Source organism: Pleurodeles waltl, chromosome 9, assembly GCF_031143425.1.
Source record: "Pleurodeles waltl isolate 20211129_DDA chromosome 9, aPleWal1.hap1.20221129, whole genome shotgun sequence".
Classification (NCBI taxonomy): Eukaryota; Metazoa; Chordata; class Amphibia; order Caudata; family Salamandridae; genus Pleurodeles; species Pleurodeles waltl.
In genome coordinates this window covers 939,414,193-939,435,244 of record NC_090448.1, presented here as the reverse complement: position 1 = coordinate 939,435,244, position 21,052 = coordinate 939,414,193, and the positions used below count along the sequence as shown (strand labels likewise).

General features: G+C 47.7%; 1 long non-coding RNA gene across 1 annotated transcript in view; it reads left to right on the top strand.

Moving 5' to 3' along the window:
* Positions 1 to 8,227, top strand: part of LOC138260134 (uncharacterized) — a 158,351-nt gene extending 150,124 nt beyond the window's left edge. The window contains exon 3 of the long non-coding RNA XR_011198813.1: positions 8,088 to 8,227. This is a non-coding gene — a long non-coding RNA (uncharacterized lncRNA). The remainder of the gene's footprint in view (positions 1 to 8,087) is intronic.
* The last annotated feature ends 12,825 nt before the right edge of the window (positions 8,228 to 21,052 follow it).

Here is a 21,052-nt window from a genome sequence, read left to right as displayed (position 1 = left end):
ATAAGAAAAAAAAAAAAAGGCAAAAAATTTTCATTTACCTAGGCCTGCATTTCTGATGGATACAACTACCTGTGGATTCCTCACTTTATGAATTCGATCCTTGCGCCAGCATCCGACGGAAAGTCTTCTTCCTAGCTGTCTACGTCGACGAGGACGTCATAATGGCACAGCTCCACGTGACTCCGTCTGACGTCAACGTGCCAATAAGAGGTCCTCGTCGGCGTACTGACGTCAGTTTTCCTTTTTCCGTGCCTTCGACGGCAACGGTTTTTCTTCCTGGCTCGTTGATAACTGTAACGATTTTTGAAGGTTACAATGTCGCCTCCGAAGAAGTCCAGTTTCAAGCCGTGTAGAGAATGTGGGGGTCGGATGTCAGTGACCGACCCCCACTCGGACTGTATTTGGTGCCTTAGTTCAGAACATGATGTAGAAGGTTGCTCTTCGTGTCAGAGCATGAATCCAAAAGCTCTGAAGGAGCGCGAGGCGAAGCTCTTCTTAGCTAAAGCAAAGAAGAAGGGCCATAAAAAGGTTTCCTCCCATGCTTCTCCCAAAAAGCATAAAAAGCGGCGTCATCATGATTCTCGGCGCCGTCATGACTCTCGGCGCCGTTCGGAGCGGAGCCAATCGAGGTCGAGGTCTCGTTCTTCACGACGCCAGAAGACATGGGAGATGAGTCCTACTGTCACGCCTCAGCAGGAGAGTCCTGAGTTGTCACCAGCGCCTTCAGTTTTTGAGGTCACTCAATGTAGCCCTCACTTTACGCCGGCGCCGAGGGATCCTGATGTTCAGTGGATCCGGCCACATTTTTGAATGCAATGTATTCTGTCTTTCAGTCCATGGCCCCTGCTGGTGCACCGACGGGTCCCACTGGGCCATTGGCATTCAATTTGGGCTCACCGGCGTCGTACAGGGCTGCTCCATTCATGCCCTTCTGCCCTACAGAGACTGGCGGTTCGGTGCCTAGGGTCTCCCCTGGGAGGAGTCCTCCATCTGTGACTGTGGATCCGCCTGCACGTCAACCGACTCCTTCTCCGCGCCATCCGGCGTCGTTGTTGTCTTCATCTAGACCGGCTCTATCACCTTCCGGCCATTCGACTTCGAGAAGGTCATCAGACGACTTTGTGTCGGTGCCGGCACCGGCGCCGGTGGAGCCTAGGAGCCTTCCTGGCCCTGTTCAGGGTTCGAGATCGTTGGCGTCGATGGATTCTATGTCGACGCCTGCCTTGGAAACACATCTTAGATCTCGGAGGAAGGCATTGAGACTTCTGGAGGAGGAGGAATACAGGCAGCTTGAGGAAGGCGAGATCGAGCCTGCTGATGACTTCCAGGGTCTTGCCACTGCAAGTGGTTTGGATACTTCCCCGGAGTGGGACATTGCGTCTCCGGGGGAGTTTACTGGAGAGGCTGCTTCCTTCCATGCAGTGGTGAGAAAGGCAGCTGAGTATCTGGATTTGCCTTTGTCCGTGGCAGAAGTAAAAACTAACCTGCTCACAGAGGTACTTCATCCCTCTTTGTCCAGTGCTGACCCTTTGCTGCCTTTCAACGAGGCTTTGACTGAGCCTATTTTGGACTTGTGGAAAAGGCCAGTGTCATCTCCTGCTGTAACTAGAGCAGTGGCGAGGAGTCATAGGAGTGCCCCAGGAGATCTGTTTTTTCTATCTCGTCACCCGGCTCCGGAGAGCTTGGTAGTTCAGGCGTCATGTTCTGCAAAGACTGCCCCTGGAACATTCCCTGGAGTTCCGACTGATAGGGAATCCAAGAGAATGGAACAATCTTAAAGAAGATTTTTTCTTCTTGCAGCGTGGCCCTTAAAGCGTCTAATTCCACCTGTGTGCTAGGCAGATACATCCATGCCCTAATGGACTCTGCAAAGGAAATGGCGAGGGATCTGCCTCAGGAGATACAGAATTCGTTTGGGTCCCTTTTCTTGGATGCTCAAGCTGCTGCACAGCAGATTATACAATCTGGTCTGGGTACCTCAGATTCCATTGCCAGGGCCATGGGAACATGGGTGGCTACAAGGAGGCATGCCTGGTTAAGATCCTCTGGTTTCTCATCAGATGGACAATACACCTTGATGGACCTCCCTTTTGACGGGGAAAAGCTGTTTGGGGACAAGGCAGACTCTGCCCTTGAACGGTTTAAGGACTGTCGGGCTACAGCTAAGTCCCTGGGGTTACAGGCCTCTACTACAACGCCTTATAGACCTTTTCATAGGTTTCAAGGGTTCATTTGAGGTTCTGCCTTTCGAAGGTCACAGTCTTATGCCCAGCAACCTGCCAATCCACCCTATTGTGCCTTTAGAGGGCGGGGTAGGGGTAGGGCTAGAGGTCCAGCCCAGCAGCTCTCTTCTTCATCCTCCTCTGGTGGACAACAGCAGAAGCAGCCCTAGTTTTCCCCACTTTATTGTCCATACTTCTCCTGTAGGGGGAAGATTGAGTCTTTTTCTGCAGAAATGGAGGTCAATTACAACGGACTCGTGGGTGCTAGGAATTGTAGAAAAGGGCTATGCTTTCCCCTTTCAGGAGTTCCCTCCTCCCTTTCCCCCCGTTCCACCTTTTGTTCAGAAGACCATCTTCTGTTGTTGCAACAGGAGGTTGTCACCATGTTGGCAAAGGGCGCTATAGAGTTGGTGCCGTTGCAGGAAAGGAGTCGGGTGTTATTCAAGATATTTCCTGATTCCCAAAGTGGACGGTCGGTTGCGGCCGATCCTAGACTTGAGGATTTTGAATTTGTTCCTCAAGCAGGAAAAATTCAAAATTCTGACCCTAGCACAGGTGCTATTGGCGTTGAACGAAGGAGACTGGATGGTGTCTGTCGACTTGCAGGACGCGTACTTTCATGTTCCCATAATCAAGTCGCACAGGAAGTATCTCCGTTTTGTGGTCGGATCGCAACACTACCAGTATGCTGTCCTTCCTTTTGGACTTACTTCAGCACCTCGGGTTTTCACGAAGGTGATGTCAGTTGTTGCAGCACATCTCAGAAGGAGGGAGGTAGCAGTTTTTCCCTACCTGGACGATTGGTTGATCAAAGCCAAGTCTCCAGAGCTTGTGTTGTCTCATCTGCGAATGACAACCCAGTTGTTGTTCGATCTGGGTTTTTCTGTAAATGTGCCCAAATCTCACCTAGAGCCCTCTCAACGCCTCCTGTTCATAGGGGCAGTACTGGACACAACAAAGTTTCAGGCCTACCCCCGCCTCAGTGGGTTCGGAACATTCAGGCGCTGATTCCGTTGTTTCAAATTGGAGCGGCAGTTCCAGTCCTCAAGGTCTTACGCCTGCTAGGTCTGTTTGCTTCTTGCATTCTGTTGGTCACTCATGCTCGCTGGCATATGAGGGCTCTTCAGTGGTGCCTCCGCAGGCAGTGGTTCCAGCACAAGGGGGATCTCAGGGATTCAATAAAGATCTCCAAGGACGCTGTAGCGGATCTTCTTTGGTGGGCAGAGGACGTCAACCTTTCCCAAGGGAAACTGTTTTCACTGCCTCCTCCAGTGACCACAGTGATTTCGGATGCTTCCACTCTAGGGTGGGGAGCTCATCTGGGGGACCTGGAGATCAAGGGTCATTGGTCTCCAGCGGAACAGATGTTGCATATCAATCTGTTGGAATTGCGGGCGGTACGTTTGGCGCTCAAGGCCTTCCTCCCTTCCCTTCACGGTCGGTCAGTTCAGATCTTAACAGACAACACTACCGCGATGTGGTATATAAACAAGCAGGGAGGAGTAGGATCGTACCTTCTCTGCAGAGGAGCTCTGCGACTCTGGTCCTGGGTTCAGGACCATCAGATTTGCTTGGTAGCAAATCATTTGGCCGGGGTGCTGAATGCACGAGCGGACGGTCTCAGTCGTCACTTCTCAGTAGATCACGAGTGGCGTCTGTATCCGGATCTAGTCGTCCACATCTTCGGGATGTGGGGTACTCCTCAGGTGGATTTATTCGCCACTCAGGAGAACGCGCATTGCCCGTTATTCTGCAGCCTCTAGTATCCGATGCAAGGGGCGTTGGGGGACGCGTTTCAGATGTCCTGGAGCGGCCAGTTGCTTTATGCGTTTCCCCCCATACCCTTGATTCCTCAGGTTTTGAGGAAGGTTCGTCAAGACCGGGCCCAAGTCATCTTGGTGGCACCGGACTGGCTGAGAAGGGTATGGTATACAGACCTGCTTCAACTCTCTCAGTGCCCTCCGCTCCGTCTCCGTCACCTCCTCTCGCAGTCGCAGGGGCAGGTTCTACACCCCCACCTCCAGAGCCTGCACCTTCATGCCTGGAGATTGAACGGGGCAACCTGATTTCCTTTTCTCTCCCACCGGATGTAGTGGATGTTATACTATGGTCCAGGCGTCACTCCACTTAATCGATTTATGCCGGTAGATGGGCAAAATTTGTGCTTTGGTGTGGAGAGAACCAAAAAGATCCCTTAAAAGCCCACCTTTCAGATGTACTTTTGTTTGCTCTTAGTCTAGCTAAGAAAGGCTGTGCGATAGCTACAGTTAAGGGTTATTTGGCGGCTCTGTCGGCGTTTCTTTGCCTTCCGGACCAGCCATCTTTATTTAAGTCTCCAGTTGTAAACAGGTTACTTAAGGGTTTGGTGAATAGATTTCCTCCTACTCCCTTTCACATGCCTCAGTGGGACTTAAATCTTGTTTTGACATTCTTAATGGGTTCGCCTTTCGAGCCCATGCATTCATGTCCTTTGAGATTTTTAATCTTTAAGACCGTTTTCTTAATAGCAATCACTTCTGCCAGGAGGATTGGAGAGCTTCAGGCACTTTCCGTTAAGCCTCATTTTATCATGTTTTTCCCTGATAAAGTGGTTCTAAAAACCAGGGCTGCTTTTCTGCCGAAAGTTGTCACCCCTTTTCATATAGGGCAAACTATCACTCTACCTGCGTTTTACCCTCCTCCCCACCTGTCTAAAGAGAAAGAGAGGCTCCATAGGTTGGACCCTAAGAGGGCCCTGAGTTTTTACCTAGAGAGGACTAAGGACTTTCGCTTAGATGATCAACTGTTTGTTGGGTATGCTGGACAGCAAAAGGGCAGAGCGGTCCAGAAAAGTACACTCTCCAGGTGTGTCATCTTGTGTATTAAGATTTGTTACTCTCTGGCGAGAAAAGTCCCTCCTGAAGTTATCAGGGCCCACTCTACTAGGGCTGAGTCTGCATCCTCGGCCCTAGCGAGGGGAGTTCCATTAATAGATATATGTAAAGCGGCAACTTGGGTGTCCCTCCATACTTTCGTGAAACATTATTGTTTAGACTCTGAGATGAGGAGGGACGGTCATTTTGCTCGCTCAGTATTGCAAGATTTCTTAGTGTAATCAGGCGGGCACCCACCACCGAGTGCAGTACTGCTTGGGACTCTATTCATAAGGTGAGGAATCCACAGGTAGTTGTATCCATCAGAAGAACAAGTTACTTACCTTCGGTAACGCTTTTTCTGGTGGATACACTAACTACCTGTGGATTCCTCACGGTCCCTCCCGCCTCCCCATTGCCTGCCTGGTTACACTCTTATCTTGCAGTTTTTGGATTAATATTTCTTCTTTTATTTATATATTTGTATATATATATCTATATGTTTTTGTATATTCATGTATTTAAGGTGATAATGTAAATATATGGTTTCAACTGACAAGATTTTTGTGTTCGTATATATTTATACATATCAATTTTCATGGTCGGTTTACACCTGCTAGCCGTAAAGGCACGAAAAAAATGAGGTGAAACTGACGTCAGTACGCCGACGAGGACCTCTTATTGGCACGTTGACGTCAGACGGAGTCACGTGGAGCCGTGCCATTATGACGTCCTCGTCGACGTAGACAGCTAGGAAGAAGACTTTCCGTCGGATGCTGGCGCAAGGATCGAATTCATAAGGTGAGAAATCCACAGGTAGTTAGTGTATCCACCAGAAAAAGCGTTACCGAAGGTAAGTAACTTGTTCATTGCGAACAAGTTGATAAAAAAAAACTTTCACAATGCTGGAGAGGCAACATATATTCCTTTGATTAAGCATTTTCAATGCGGGCTAGGTATGGGGAGTAGACATCAAAGGTGCATATTTTCTTGTTTCAGTCCTAAAGACGCACATGCTATTTTAAGAGTTTCAGGACCATCAACAAGTGCAATTGGGTGTATGACACCGGAGCTCTTCCCATGGGCCTAAAATCCACTCTGTATGCCTGTGTCAAATGAATGACGAAGGTAGTGGCTCACCTCAAGAAAAAAGATGATGTTCCTCTATCCATACTGAAAAAAAAGTCACTGAATTTGACTATGAATCAACTTGAAATATTTTCAAATAACGTCTAACACCGTGTAGAATATAGAGCCCCAGGCAAACCACACCAAATCAATACTTACTTAATGAGCGAATAAACAAATATCTGTGGACATCCACAAAGCATCTTTGATGTCACGATCGAGAGACCTTCCTGGCAATGATAGATGAGCGACAGGCAACTTTAGGTCAATCATCACACAGTGCGTCTGCGTAAAAAGTTAGACAAATTATCCACAAACACAGGCATACCTTAAATCTACAACCTCCTTGAAAGGATTTTTTGGACGATCACATCCACAGTGTATTATAGTTGTTTGATCGATATTATTGTTAGTATAAATATCACATTTTTAATATATATTTCACTTAGTTTTTGGAGGCACCCCAAAACTAACGATATACTGGCTACATGTGTGGCTTATACTGATAAAGATAGTAAGATATTTTGGAAATTAATCCTATGGGGTATCTCTTTATTTGCGCTGGCAGATGTAAAATCTTCAAGCATGGCAGACCAGGAACCATTGTGAATGTGAACAGTAACAAAACTAAGAGCAGGAAAACTTTGATACATTGTAACGCAAAATAAGCGATGTACATACCAAAGTACTGTTCTCTCCCCTGTCTATGCGCATAAGGAATAGGCTATAGGAGAGTAAGTGAACCAATAGTCTGATATGTGTTGCAACAACACATTTGAGATCACCAGAAAAGTAATTCCTAATATCTAAGATGTGCAGTGTTTTCTTCTAAGTCACACTGTAGGGGACAGAACTGTACACAAATCCAGGGGGAGCTCTGGGGCGCAACTTCAGGGGTGTGGTTGGGGGGAGTGTTTGGGGTGTTACACTCCCCCAGTAAATTAATTTTCTGGTGAATAGTTAGGTACAGGTGCTTTCAGTCGGGTATGGTGAGGTGTCTCGGATTATACAAGGCATTTTTACATACTCCCAGACAAAAAGGTACACGTACTCTCTCCCTCTCTCTGTTGTGAAAGGCTTAAAAAATGTTGGTTATTTTACCAAATACTGTGTTATCTCTCACCTAGTATCCCCACCAGTTTCTATTCCTATCCCTATCCACTGCCACTAAAGCCCCTTTCATGCAGGTGGCTTGTCTATAATGTATTTTAACTTTTTACGCAACAGTTATTGTTGTAAAATCTGAAGCTCACCCTCCCCAATCTTAGTGACCAAGCTACACCCAGGGGAGTTCAGCATTTGTTGAATAAACATGGCAATATTGGCGTGCAAGAAACGTACATGATAATTTGAACATTGTGTCCTTGTTATGGTTGAGTAACATTGTGACATATAGGGATGTAATGTATAATATAAATAATAGCGATTTCATTGAAGCCTGCATAAGTATGCCATAGTTTTATAAAATAAGTAACATTTCTGTCTATGCCAGTGGTTCTTAACCTGTGGTCCAGGGACCTCTGGGAATACGCGAACATTAAGTAATGTCAACAGATTAATAAAGTTTATGTAAACAAACAAGCAAAATGTAATGCTGAAATGTTTTAAATGTTCTGTAAAGGTGAACGTATTTGAAATTGGAGACTAAAAATAAAGTTGGTATTCTCAGATTGACTCATTGAAGCAGTGCAAGTGCATCAAACAGAATATAGTGTGGAGTATTGGTGGCCTCCAATTAATTACAAACAAAAAAAACCACCAAACTACCCATTAAAATTAAAAATTTGGATTGTTTTACATTTGTAAATCAAATAAAATATTTCATTATTTGTATAATTTGTTCGATCAGTGTTAGTTTCAGTATATTTTGTATATTGTTTTGCAGTTCAAGTCGTCGAAAATGCTTACTCCGGGGTCCCCGACTTCCAATAATGACTTGGTCGGGGATCCCCGAATTCCAATAATAATTCAGTGGAGGTCCACAATAGCCAGAAGATTAAGACCACTGGCCTTTGCCATGTTGTTGTAAGTATACTCAATGTGACTATTAAGTGTTCATCATTGTTGATTTTTTTCTCCCAGCAGATGGCAGTAGAGTCCAAAAATAAAAATAACAGATTATTATGAAGCACGATATGTTTAAAAAGAAACCTCTGTCAGTTGTAACGGTAGTAAAAAGAAAATGTCTTGCAAGGTTGACATCGTTCTACCTGTTGTGAAATAGTAAATGCATAAAATTGTTTAATAGCATTGGCGGTTTAATGATTGTAGGTTACATAAATGTTTGAAGCTACTTTTGAAAGCATGAAAAAGAAGAAAGCATAACAATTTAAGAAGGCCTACAGATTTAAATGAGTGAGCCGAAGACTCACTTCTTCAAAGAACTTCTTCTAATCACACATTAGTCTGCTGACAAAACCCGGGCGCTTTATACGGGTTTAGCTTTCATCAAAAAATATAAGTAGACATTATTTTTTCGCCATTATTTACTTCCTTCTGTTGTTCTGGTGTACATCTTGACCTTAAAAATAAATAGAATTATGAGAACAAACTGAAGAAGAGATCTCTCTCCATTTTGGGGGGAGAGACCTCATTCGGTGTTAAAATTGTTAGAAGAGAACTCATGTGTTAAACCTACTTTGGTGAAAACTGACATTCGGCAAGGTTTATTTTATTAGATCGTGTCCAACCTGACTTCAGACATGAGATGCGCATTTGAATCAGTTGTGCCAACACTATGAACGATTTCTGGTTGATAGAGGGAAGTGATGGTATCAGCACGTGAGCCTTTTAGATCTTTCCGCATTGTCCATAAGACTGGCCAAATGATTCCGATTTCCAGTAAATCCAGAATGGCTATTAAGATACTATACTTAAAAGCTTGCTTTTGCGTATTTCACTTATCGGTTGCTATATCGATCTATCGAAGATTGACTTGTCCCAGACCAGTCGAAAGAAGGACTACTTACCCCACTACTGAAAAAGAACATCTTGAGCTCATCAAGATTATCTAGTATTCGACTCATTGCACGTTTCTGTTCTAACCAACACGATAAAAATATACTGTAATGTAACCTCACTTCTACAGTATACGGAAACTAATCACTGTCTATCATCTGTACTGTCGAGTTTCAGCCCAAAACACCACGCATCTGGTGCCCTCAAGGTAACAGATGAGAGATAAGGGACTTTCCTGTTAATGCTATATCTAATCGGGCGTTTGTCAACACTGTGGACCACTCCATTCTTTTTGAAAGGCTGTACACGGTGACCCACAGCAATCTAGAATGTATTAAGTGGTTTAACTTTGTCTGACCTACAGGATAAAAAGGGTATCATCTTCATCTGGGCCTTTCACAAGACGGCTTCCCCCCTTCTGCTTTATTCAACATCAAGATAACCCTGCTTTTTGAACTTTTTGATTACACCACAGGAGGAGTATAGGCATACACTAACAATCCACAGGTGTCCCTCCCTGAGTCAACATCTTGGCACCACTCAAACCCAACAACAGCACAAAACCTAAGCCACTCGTACATATTAGAGGTCACGATGACCAAATGCCACTGCAAACGATTGGAGAGTAGATGGAAAATGAGCCAGGACAACACAGAAAGGAACAACTTCAAATCTACCCTCAGACACTACCACCAGCAGATCTGGGCCACCAAATGCTTTGTGCTTTTAGAGGATACCACCAACAGCACCAAAGACATGTTCGCCATTGTGAAAAATGTCACCTCCTCAGCAGCCAGCTCTACCTGCTCACAGGAACTCTGTCCCAAGCTGTCCCTCTTCTTCTGTGACAATATAGCCAACAACTATGACAGCTTTAAACCTCATCCGGACTCCTGCTGCTCTCACAGCTCTTCTACACATATTGACCAACACCCAAGGAACCAAACGGGCCGCCCATTACCTTGAAAGAAACTGCAGTTACCACACAATCCATCCATTCCTGAGTTCCCTCAGACCTGTGGCCCTACTACGTCTTAATCAAAGAATTGGATGACATCGGCTCGGCACTCACCCGATCCAGAATGCTGCAATCATCACTTTCACCTAAGCAAAGGCCATAAAGCATAACACAATTCTCTCCTCAAGAAGCCCTCCGTAGACCCGACACTTATTATGTACTGACCCATCTCACTGCTACCCTAGCCAGACAAAGTCCTGGAGAAACTGTTCAAAAAATGCCTAGCCACCCACCTCATCGAATACCAGCTGCTTAATGCCACTCCATCTATACTGAGTCTGAACTATATCACAGAAGCAGCACTTGTTGCCCCAACAGACATTTGCATGGTCATAGTCCGAGGAGACACCGCAACCCTCATCTTCTTTGAACTCTCTGCAGCTTTCAACACCATCTCTCAGCCCATCCTTACCCAATGACTGCACAAAGCGTGCATCCAAGGACCCACCATCTTTAGCCTGGCCCCCTACTGCCGAGACACCTGCAACCTCATCTGTGGAGTACCTCAAGGTTCATCACTCAGCCCAACCATCACGCCTGCCAGCATCATTCCACCCCCGGAATCAATGTATCCTATACCAATGACACACATCTGCTACTCTCTCTCTCACACAACATACCTAAGAGTCAGACAAAGTTTTCTGCCTGATGACCAAAGTCGGTGGGTGGGTGAAAACCAACTTCCTCTGATTGAACACCAACAAGATAGAAGTTGTTACCCTCAGAAGACACTTTGGGGGTCATTACAACCCTGGCGGACGGTTTTAAAGGTGCAGTAATACCGCAAACAGGCCGGCCGACAAAAAAAGGGAATTATGACCGTGGCGGAAACCGCCAACAAAGACAGCCACTTTAACATTCCGACCGCCACAGCGGTACAGACAAGCAGCGCGGCGGTCACCGCCAACAGACAGGCGGAAGACAATGTACCGCCCAAAGTATCACAACCCGCCAATCCGCCACCTTTTGCGGGCGGATTCACCGTGGATAAAAACACGGCGGAAACTGCTGTTGCAATGGGAAAATGCTCACCCTAACACATCCCACGAGGAAGGAGGACCCATGGAGCCGGAAATACAAATCCTACCTGCCCTTGTCTTCCTACTCATCTACGAACACCAGCGCCTGCGGCGGCGAAGACACCGGTGAGTACTGCACCTACGACATAGGGGAGGGGGGAGGCAAAAGTCAGGGGGACACACACGCAACACCCCCACCCTCGCACATTACCACACACACACCAAGGCATTTCCAAACATCACAGTAACAACCCACAACCCCCCCGGAAGAATGCAAACACAAAAGGAAATCAGTCCAAACATTGTAATGTATCAAAATACATGTTTCAAATATCTACAGATATGTATATAAACTCATTAAAAAGTATATACATCACGAGAAGTAGTGCAGATATGCACATCTCAATGTCCGTGCACCACTGGTCCAAAAATGCATGGGCGAGGCCCACACAAGATACCTGTCCACAAACGGAGAGAATACTGCCGGGGCATCAGAGAGAAATACAACACGCACCTCAGGGGGAATGGAAGGGGGGTGGCACCTCAGCCAGATTACAGCACCACGCCACATCCACAATGGGGCTCCATGCCCATTGATGTATCCTGGGGAGTGCAAAGCCACAGTCTCTCAAGTCTCTACAGTGGGTGGTTTGCCCACTGCCATATCCTGGGGAATGCAAAGCCACAGTCTCTCAAGTGGATAACAGCCTCCTCTGGTTCTAGAGGGGGACTGGTGCCCAGAGTGCTTCATCCTGTGAAGGACAGAGGGGGAATGGTGCCTAGACTGGATTAGGCTCCCCGTGACAGTTCCTGTCCCGTCACTGCCCCAGCTGTACATGGGATAACGATGCTTGATGTGGCAGTCTTTTCCTTCTGCAGCGGTGCTCTGCCTGTGTTCAGCAGTGCTTGCCCGGTTCAGCAGTGCTTTGCCATGGCGGTCTTTGGGCTGTTCAACAGTGCTTGCCCTGTTCAGCAGTGCTTTGCCATGGCGGTCTTTGGGCTGTTCAGCGGTGCTTGCCCTGTTCAGCAGTGCTTTGCCATGGCGGTCTCTGGGCTCTTCAGCGGTGCTCTGCCCTGTTCAGCAGTGCTTTGCCATGGCGGTCTCTGGGCTGTTCAGCGGTGCTCTGCCCTGTTCAGCGGTGCTCTGCCCTGTTCAGCTATGCTTGCCCTGTTCAGCGGTGCTTTGCCATGGCTGTCTTTGGGCTGTTCAGCAGTGCTTGCCCTGTTCAGCGGTGCTTTGCCATGGCGGTCTTTGGGCTGTTCAGCAGTGCTTGCCCTGTTCAGCGGTGCTTTGCCATGGCGGTCTCTGGGCTGTTCAGCGGTGCTTGCCCTGTTCGGCGGTGCTTTGCCATGGCGGTCTCTGGGCTGTTCAGCGGTGCTTGCCCTGTTCAGCGGTGCTTTGCCATGGCGGTCTTTGGGCTGTTCAGCGGTGCTTGCCCTGTTCAGCTGTGCTTTGCATGGCGGTCTCTGACCTGTGCATTGGTGTGTGGCAAGATGGTCCCTCATTGCCCAGCGGGGCTGTGGCAGCCGGGGCCCTCCTGGGCACTGACTTCGGCGGTGGTCTCCTGACCAGTGACGATACTTGGGCCCTCCAGGGCACTGACTCCGGCGGTGGTCTCCTGACCAGTGACGATACTTGGGCCCTCCAGGGCACTGACTCCGGCAGTGGTCTCCTGACCAGTGACGATACTTGGGCCCTCCAGGGCACTGACTCCGGCGGTGGTCTCCTGACCAGTGACGATACTTGGGCCCTCCTGGGCACTGACTCTGGCGGTGGTCTCCTGACCAGTGACAATACCAGTGACGATAATTGGGCCCTACAGGGCACTGACTCCGGCAGTGGTCTCCGGACCAGTGACGACAGTGCTGGCTGTGGCGTCCCGGCCGCCGGCGAGGATGCCGCCCTTCTCCGCCGTGCTGCTCTCACGAGGCTGTGCAGACTTCTTCTGGCACTTCACCGCCTTTGGAGGAGTCACAGCTGACTATGCAATCCCCCTGGGACCCTTGTGAGTAGTTTTGCCTCCAGGAGTCTTCACCCGGTCCCGTCGCCCACTTGCCAACTTGCGATGCTTTACAGGGGGTGGACTGGCAGTGCCTTGGCTCCGTATCACACTGCCTGCCCTGGTGGCTGGTGCACTCCACACACCTGTAACACGCACCACTGGTACTGGAGTCTTTTTGGCCGAGGCGCTACTACGGGACTGATGAATTGGAGGAGTGGGGGCAAAGAGGTCAACGTTGGTGAGGGAGAGTTTCTGACGAACACTGGGATAGGTATCTGGAGGGGGTCGGAGTGGAGGAAGAGGAGGTGGTTGTAGGAGGTGTCACTTTAGGTGTTTTGGGTGCAGGTGCAGGTACTGGAGGCTGTCGTGAGGTGGATGGATGTTGGGTGTGTGGGTGCCTGCGTTTGTGTACTTTGGGAGGGGGCGTCACAGACACACTGGGAGAGGACACAGGGGACGTGTAAATGGGAGTGGGGGTGGTGAGTGCAAGTGAGCGGGGTGTGGTGCTGGGTGTTCTGGTGCGAGTCCTAGTGCCTGTAGATGTAGTGCGTGCAGGTGAGAGTGTAGACGATACTGGGAGGGAGGAGGGAGACGACGAGGAGGGGGACGCAGTGGAGGCAGTGGATGTTGGTATGTCTGCATGTGGGTGATGCTTGTATGAGTGCCTGTGGGTTGTGTGGTGCCTATGTTTGCCTGAGCTACTTTTGGGTGTTGAGGTGTATGCATGCTTGTCTGATGGTGTGCTTGGGACAGGCTGGGGTACAGGGGATTGGGTCTGGGTGGAGGAAGTTGGAAGGGGGAGGCTAGAGACCGGGACAATGGCTGCCATCAGTGCTGAGGCCAGATATTGCAGGGTTCTATGATGGGCAGCCTGACCAGAATGAATGCCCTCCAGGAATGCATAAGTGTGTTGCAACTCCCTTTCTACACCCTGGATGGCATTCCCAATGGTAGACTGCCCAACAGTGAGTGACCTGAGGAGGTCAATGGCCTCCTCACTGAGGGCAGCAGGGGTGACAGGGGCAGGGCCTGAGGTGCCTGGGGCGAAGGTGATGCCCACCCTCCTGGGTGAGTGGGCACGGGCCGAACACTGAGGGGCTGCTGGGAGGGCGGTGCTGGTAGGGGAGGTGGCAGCTGTACCTGTAGAAGTGTGGGGCACAGACGGTGCCGCCACCACAAGGGAGCTCCCATCTGCGGACGAGTCCGTGTCGCTGGTTGGTGATCCGGGGAATGACGTGTAGCTCCCCTCGCCCTCCGTCCCACTGGTGCATTCTGAGTCCGTGGTGTGGCCCTCCATGGCCATGTGGGATGCAGCTCCCTCGTGCCCCGGTGCCACTGTACCTCCGCCTGATGATGCTGATGCACAAAAGAACAGGGACAGCAGAAAAAGGGGGAGGGGACGACAGAAGAAAGACAGGTTGAGTGCATGGCTTACCGCTACCGTTTGGCGGACAATACAGACACAGCAGCCCCCTGCACTACGCCGTGCTCTTGGCCTCTACAGATGCAATTGCTGGGATATGGCCTACATGGCTATGGTGGACATCTGCACACATGGATGCCACAGGGGCATCTATACCTGTACTTGGCCCACTACTGAGGTGGGGTGGAGTGGCACATGCCCTGCATTATGGAGGGGCCTAGCCTACGTATTTCTGCCTGGCCTAGGTACACCCACAGCCCTCCTCCCCCACCCAGACCCCTCAACTGCGCACCAAGTCCCCAGAATGAGAGTCTACTCACCCCCTTGTGTCAGCTGTGATGCCCTCAAGCGCCCATCCAACTCCGGGTAGGCCACCGTCGGGATCCGGAACATCAGGGGGATCATGGTGCGACGGGCACCCCTCCCACGTTGGGAGGCCATCCCCAGCTGAGCTTCCGCCGTCTTCTTGCTCCAGCGGCGAATGTCCTCCCATCTTTTCCGCTGGGTGGGTGCTGTGCTGGTGTTACCAGAGGGTGGAAGGTCGTTGTTGGGCTGTGCCTGTGCAAGGGGAACCGACTGTCCCGAGGCCCACGATGGTACGGGCTGGTCATCAGGATCCAGTAGGGTAGAGCTGCTGTTGTCACTGTGGGCCTCTTCTGTGGGTGGAGTGGAGATGTCTGGACCCTCCTGTGTGGTGACGTTCCTTAGTGGTCCTGCAGGGATATAAGAGCATGATTATTGTATGTGTGTGTGTGTAATGGTGTGCAATGGGTGGGTGTTTGTGTACCCCAGTGCAGGCATTCCTGTGTGTGGGTTTGTGTGATGATGGTTACGGGGTTGTTATGGGTATGTACAGTGAGCATGCTTTGGTGAGGGGTGACCATGCTTAGTTGTGTCATGCAGGGCTTGGTGTTGGGATGTGTGGTTTGTGTTATTAGTACATTAGTGAGGAGTTGGAGTGATAGGGGAGGGGGTGAGGGTGGGGGTGTGTGATGGCATGCAGGTAGGGTGGGGGATATGATAGTTTAGATATGACTTACCAGTGTCCATTCCTCCACCGACTCCTCCGAGTCCCTCTGGATGCATGATGGTCAAGACTTGCTCCTCCCATGTTGTTAGTTGTGGGGGAGGAGGTGGGGGTCCGCCGCCAGTCCTCTGAACCACAATATTGTGCCTGGAGACCACTGAACGCACCTTCCCCCGTAGGTCGTTCCACCTCTTCCTGATGTCCTCTCGATTTCTTGGGTGCTGTCCCACTGCGTTGACCCTGTCGACTATTCTGCGCCATAGCTCCATCTTTCTGGCTATGGATGTGTGCTGCACCTGTGAGCCAAATAGCTGTGGCTCTACACGTAGAATTTCCTCCACCATGACCCGGAGCTCCTCCTCGGAAAACCGGGGGTGTCTTTGGCGTGACATGGGGTGGTTTGGGTGATGTGTGGGGTGGTGTCAGTGTTGATGTGTGTGGTAATGTGTAGTGGTGTGTGGTGTATTGTGCGTGTAATGTTATATGGGTGATGGTGTTGTGTGCCTCTGTGTGGTGGGGTTCTCTGTTGCTGTGCTCTCTGTCTCTCTGGCCTTCGGTCGTGACTTGTGGTCGTACGGGGTTGCGGTGTGTGTTTTATATTGAATTGGGTGTGTGGGAGTGTTGTTTGTATGTGTATCAGGTGTGTGTATTTGGAATTGTCCAATGTGGCGGTGTTTTGGAGATGTGTGTGTGTATTTTGAGCGCGGCGGTGTGTACCGCCAATGGAATACCGCGGTTGAAAGACTGCCGCGTGGATTAGTGGGTCGTGATAGCATGGGCGTGTTTCTGTTGGCGTGACGGTGGAGGTTTTGTTTTCGCCAGTTTTACACTGACCTATGGTGTGGCGGACTTGTGTGGGTGTCTGAATTTCGGCGGGTTCCGAGATGTGTGTCATAATAGCTGTGGCTGAATTCCGCGGCGGTGTATTGGCAGTGTTCTGCACGGCGGTAAGCGGCTTTTACCGCCAATGTTGTAATGCCCCCCTCTGTGCCATGGGACCCCACCTGGTTGATGGAGCCACTCTGATACCATGCCAACAACTTAGGGATAATTTTCAGCTATCAGCTGTCTATGACTGCTCAAATAAACACCACCTCCTGCTTCCACACTATCTGGATGCTAAGGAAGATCTTCAAATAGCTCCCCAACAGCACCATCAGAACTGTCACCTAATCCCTCATCACCAGCAAACTGGACTAAGGGAATACTCTCTACACTGGAAATAACAATAGGCAACAGACCAGATCCCTCCAAACTACACAGAACCCAACAACCAGGTTCACCCTCAACCTATCACCCCAAGTACACATTGCCACCCACCTTAAGGAGCTCCACTGACTTCCCTTTCACAAATGAGCTATTTTCAAATTCCTTACATGCATTTTCAAAGCCCCCTTCACAATATGGGCTTAGTATACCTCCATGACTGCATCAACTTTCACAAAGCCGCCAGACACCTCAGCTCAGCTAGATTACTACTCACAACACCCCACACGTGTAGAACCAGATCTGGCGGTCATGCCTTCTCCTACCTTGCACCTAAAGCCTGGAACAACATGCCCTTCCACATCAGAACCACCTCATCAATCATTGAATTCTAGAAGAAGCTGAAGACGTGGATCTTCAACAAGGCCATCTCTCTGGAGAACCAGATTGCCCCTGTATTAGCGCCAGGATACCCTTCACATGACAGCATGCTCTCCAAATATGCATAAAATTACATCCATCGTGGTGAGGGTTTGCAACTCAGATATAGTGTAAGTCAAATGATGTCTTTGGCTGTCTGACCTCTGAAAACCAACTGCACTCTTCTGGAGGCTGACTCAATAATTTCAGATGGCTTATTCCTTCTTTTCTCAGACTTCCTTGATCCTGTTTTGTAGATAATTTGTGACACTAACTGCTGGGCCTTTCCCCCCCCCAGTGCTGAGCCCTTTTTGGCTAAATGAGGTAGTACATGCTTAAGGCTGTATAACTCTTTTCCATATAAGGAAGTGTCTATGCCAAATCCGTGTCCTACTTTTTCCAGCATCCTGGGGATTCTAAAGGTACCCAGGGTTTGTGGATTCTTCTTAATTGGACCGAGAAAATAGGCAAAATAAAGCTACAGATTGAGGTTTATGGAGGGATAAATAGGAAAAAGATGCTCCGGATAAAAGTGTCTGTTTTGTTTCCTAAACATGGCATCCCCAGTTTGTTGTGCTAAAGCCACCAACTACCCACCTTTCAGGAACATGCAGGTCTGAATAAAAACATATTTTTTGCCATATTTGTGGCATTTTTCAAAGAGATATTTAATGTTTTCCTATTGTTTTGTTTTCTCAACCAACTTCCAGTTTGACATGCAAACCAGTGTGAAACAGATGGGTGATCCAGGAAAGCTATGGATTTCAGAAACATAGACAAAATTCCAAATTTAACAAGGGGTCATGTGTGTGGACCCCTTAAGGCTTTCCCAAATAAACAAACTGTTTAAATAAAGAAATATTGAAAATGAGTAGGAAAAAGATGGCCATTTGTGACAATACTTTCATCTGTGACTTTTTGTCACAATGGCTGATTTACAAAAGCAATATGCCATTATGTCCGTTAGACCCATCTGGTTGTGATGATATATAAGGTTTGTAGGTTCTCTAAGAACCCAAGGTACCCAGAGCCAACAACAGAGCAACACTGTACAATGTTTTCTCTTTGTGTACCGAGAATAGATCAATTTATATGGCAAAATATCTTGAGTAAAAAATGGGTATCAAGGAAACCAAAGTGTTTCTGATTTGAGCACAAGATATGGAGTTTTGGAGCAGTGGTTACTTGTACATCTCTGAATTTGTGGGTAACCCTATTAGCAAATGATTTAGAAGTTTTTTTCAAGCTGTCTTATTTCTTACACTCTGGCTTATACTTGGATGGCACAAATGCAGTGAAATCCAATTGCTAATAGCAGACGTTCTACTATTCTGTGCTTCTAGCTGTCTTCCAATAAAAATGGTACGTCATTTGTGGGGTAGCAAATGGCAAAATGCAAAATGGAAACCACGCTTTGCCACAGAAAATTGACTCTTCTCAACAGTGGGTATCTGTGGAGTTTGGGAAACCTAGCTAACCTGTACATTTTTGAAAACTAGATACTTGAAGGAATCCATTGTGGGGTGACTTGCATGGCTCTCACCAAGTTTTTTTTTAGCCCAGAATCCCCTGCAAACCGAAAACTTTGATTTAAAAAAACTAACTTTCCTACCATTTCTGTGATGGAAAGTTCTGGAGTCAACATAGAGCCACACACTTACTTCCACCCAACATTCCCCTAAGTCTCTTGTTAAAAATGGTACCTCACTTATGTGGGTAGGCCTAGTGCCCGCAATAGGCAACAGCCCAAAACATCAAATTTTTTCACTCAAAATTAACCCTTTTTTTGCAAGGTGGGTAGCTGTGGATTTTGGGCCCTAGCTAATCCGGCACCTAGCAAAACCTAACAAACTTGCACGTTTTTGAAAACTAGACACAGGGGAATCCATAATGGGATGATATGTTTGGCGTTCACTAAGTTTAAAAAACACAATTTACCAAGAGCTCTTCAAACCTCAAACTTTGTCTTAAAAAAAAAAAAAAAAAAGATTTCCTCACACTTATGTGATGGAAAGTTCTTGAATCTGTGGGGAGCCACAAACTTCCTTCTACTCAGCATTCCCCCCAAGTCTCCCGATAAAAATGGTACCTCATTTGTGTGGGTAGGCCTATGCAACATAGGTACATCACATTTTTCCACAGAAAAAATGACAGTCTTGAGAGTCTGTTGGGGAGGACAAGCCCTTCCCTAAAGGACTACTTCTCTATCCCTGGTGGCTAGTGGTTGGATGCCTGCTTTGAGATCTTTCTCCTGCTGTGATTCCCAAGCAGGGATCGACTGGACAGAGCTACCATTGGAAAGGGGAGATTCTACCCTTTCCAGAGTTACCTCACCTGAGTGAAGCACTGCTTGGGTGGCTGAGATATGCATCGGAGCACTGATTAGTGAAAGTATAACAAGCCCATTGGCTCGTTTTGCTCTCACTTTCAGGAGTAATGAAATTAGGGTGCCCTGTGCGCTGATAGTCATTACAAATGTAAAAAAACACACAGGCTGCTCGAGAAGCTCTTCTCAAGCATACTGACCTGCAGAACAAAATAGAAACCTTCTGGTGCAAAGCACCAGAGGGGCCTTTCTAATTTTCCCCAGTGTTGGCCAATGGCCAACAGACGCACTGGGGAGTGAGTGCAACAGCCACATTTAAGGGGTTAATGAGATTCATAAGACTTGTACTACAGGGTCATTGTTTTATTCGTACGTCTATAAAAGTACCACCATATCTGAAGCATACTTATAATGTCTTACTCAGTCGACACCCAATCCAAACCCTACTCTTATATGCTGGTTAAAAATCATTGAAAAGGCATTAGGCTCATGTATTAGTGTTGTATTTGTGTCCTTCCTCCTAATGTTAGTTATCAAATTATTGTTTTACCAAAGTATCTATTAATAATATACAGAATTCTAGATGGGTAGCATTATAAATTATGCTGAGGTTTTTCACTGAGTGGGTCTGAACAACATGAAATAGGCAACAAGAGTGAACCGTGATTTGTTTATGATTCCACCCAGAACCCTCAGGTGAAAAATATCCCCGTAATTTACTTTTTACCTATCTATAATTTGTGTTATGTATGTGTGAGGAAACAGGGCATTATTTGTCTGGCCTGTACAAGTAATGGGTCCACAGTCACCCCTACACTTTGAAATAAACTCCTGATTGTAGTGCTTGACTGTCTCAGAGTAGCGAGGCAGTGCAGTCTAAGGCCTTCTCAAGGGAGGTAGTATGAGCTAGTAATCACCATGTGCTGGCATGCAGTAATCACACTCAGTAAATGACTTTCCAGTCTCTGCTTTTTCTTTGAAAAAAGGAAATGTACGTTTATTACACACACTCTAATAAATACTACACAGTAATTTACAAGTATAGATCAGGCTGGTAGAAATACCCTTGACAACATTATGTTTGACCTCTAAAGGGTTATGACCCAAACATTGGCAGTACCCCCTCTCCCTCCCTGTACAATACAGCATATATCCATATATGGGGGTGTCAGTTTACATCAGGTCTATGTCACCACACCTCAAGAGCAGAATCAAGTTATAGTAATGCTTTATTCCATCACTAACTTAAGTTATCATAATTCCTCTGCACTTAATAAACAAACATTGCAATGATGTGCTCGCATTATCAATGATAAAGCATTATAACCTACTCTGCACTTATTATGAATAATCAAGCATTGCAATTATGTGCTCACAGTATCATTAATAAAGCATTGTAGGATTCTCAAGAATATGGGTTACTATCAGCTTAAACAACCATTGCCCACTG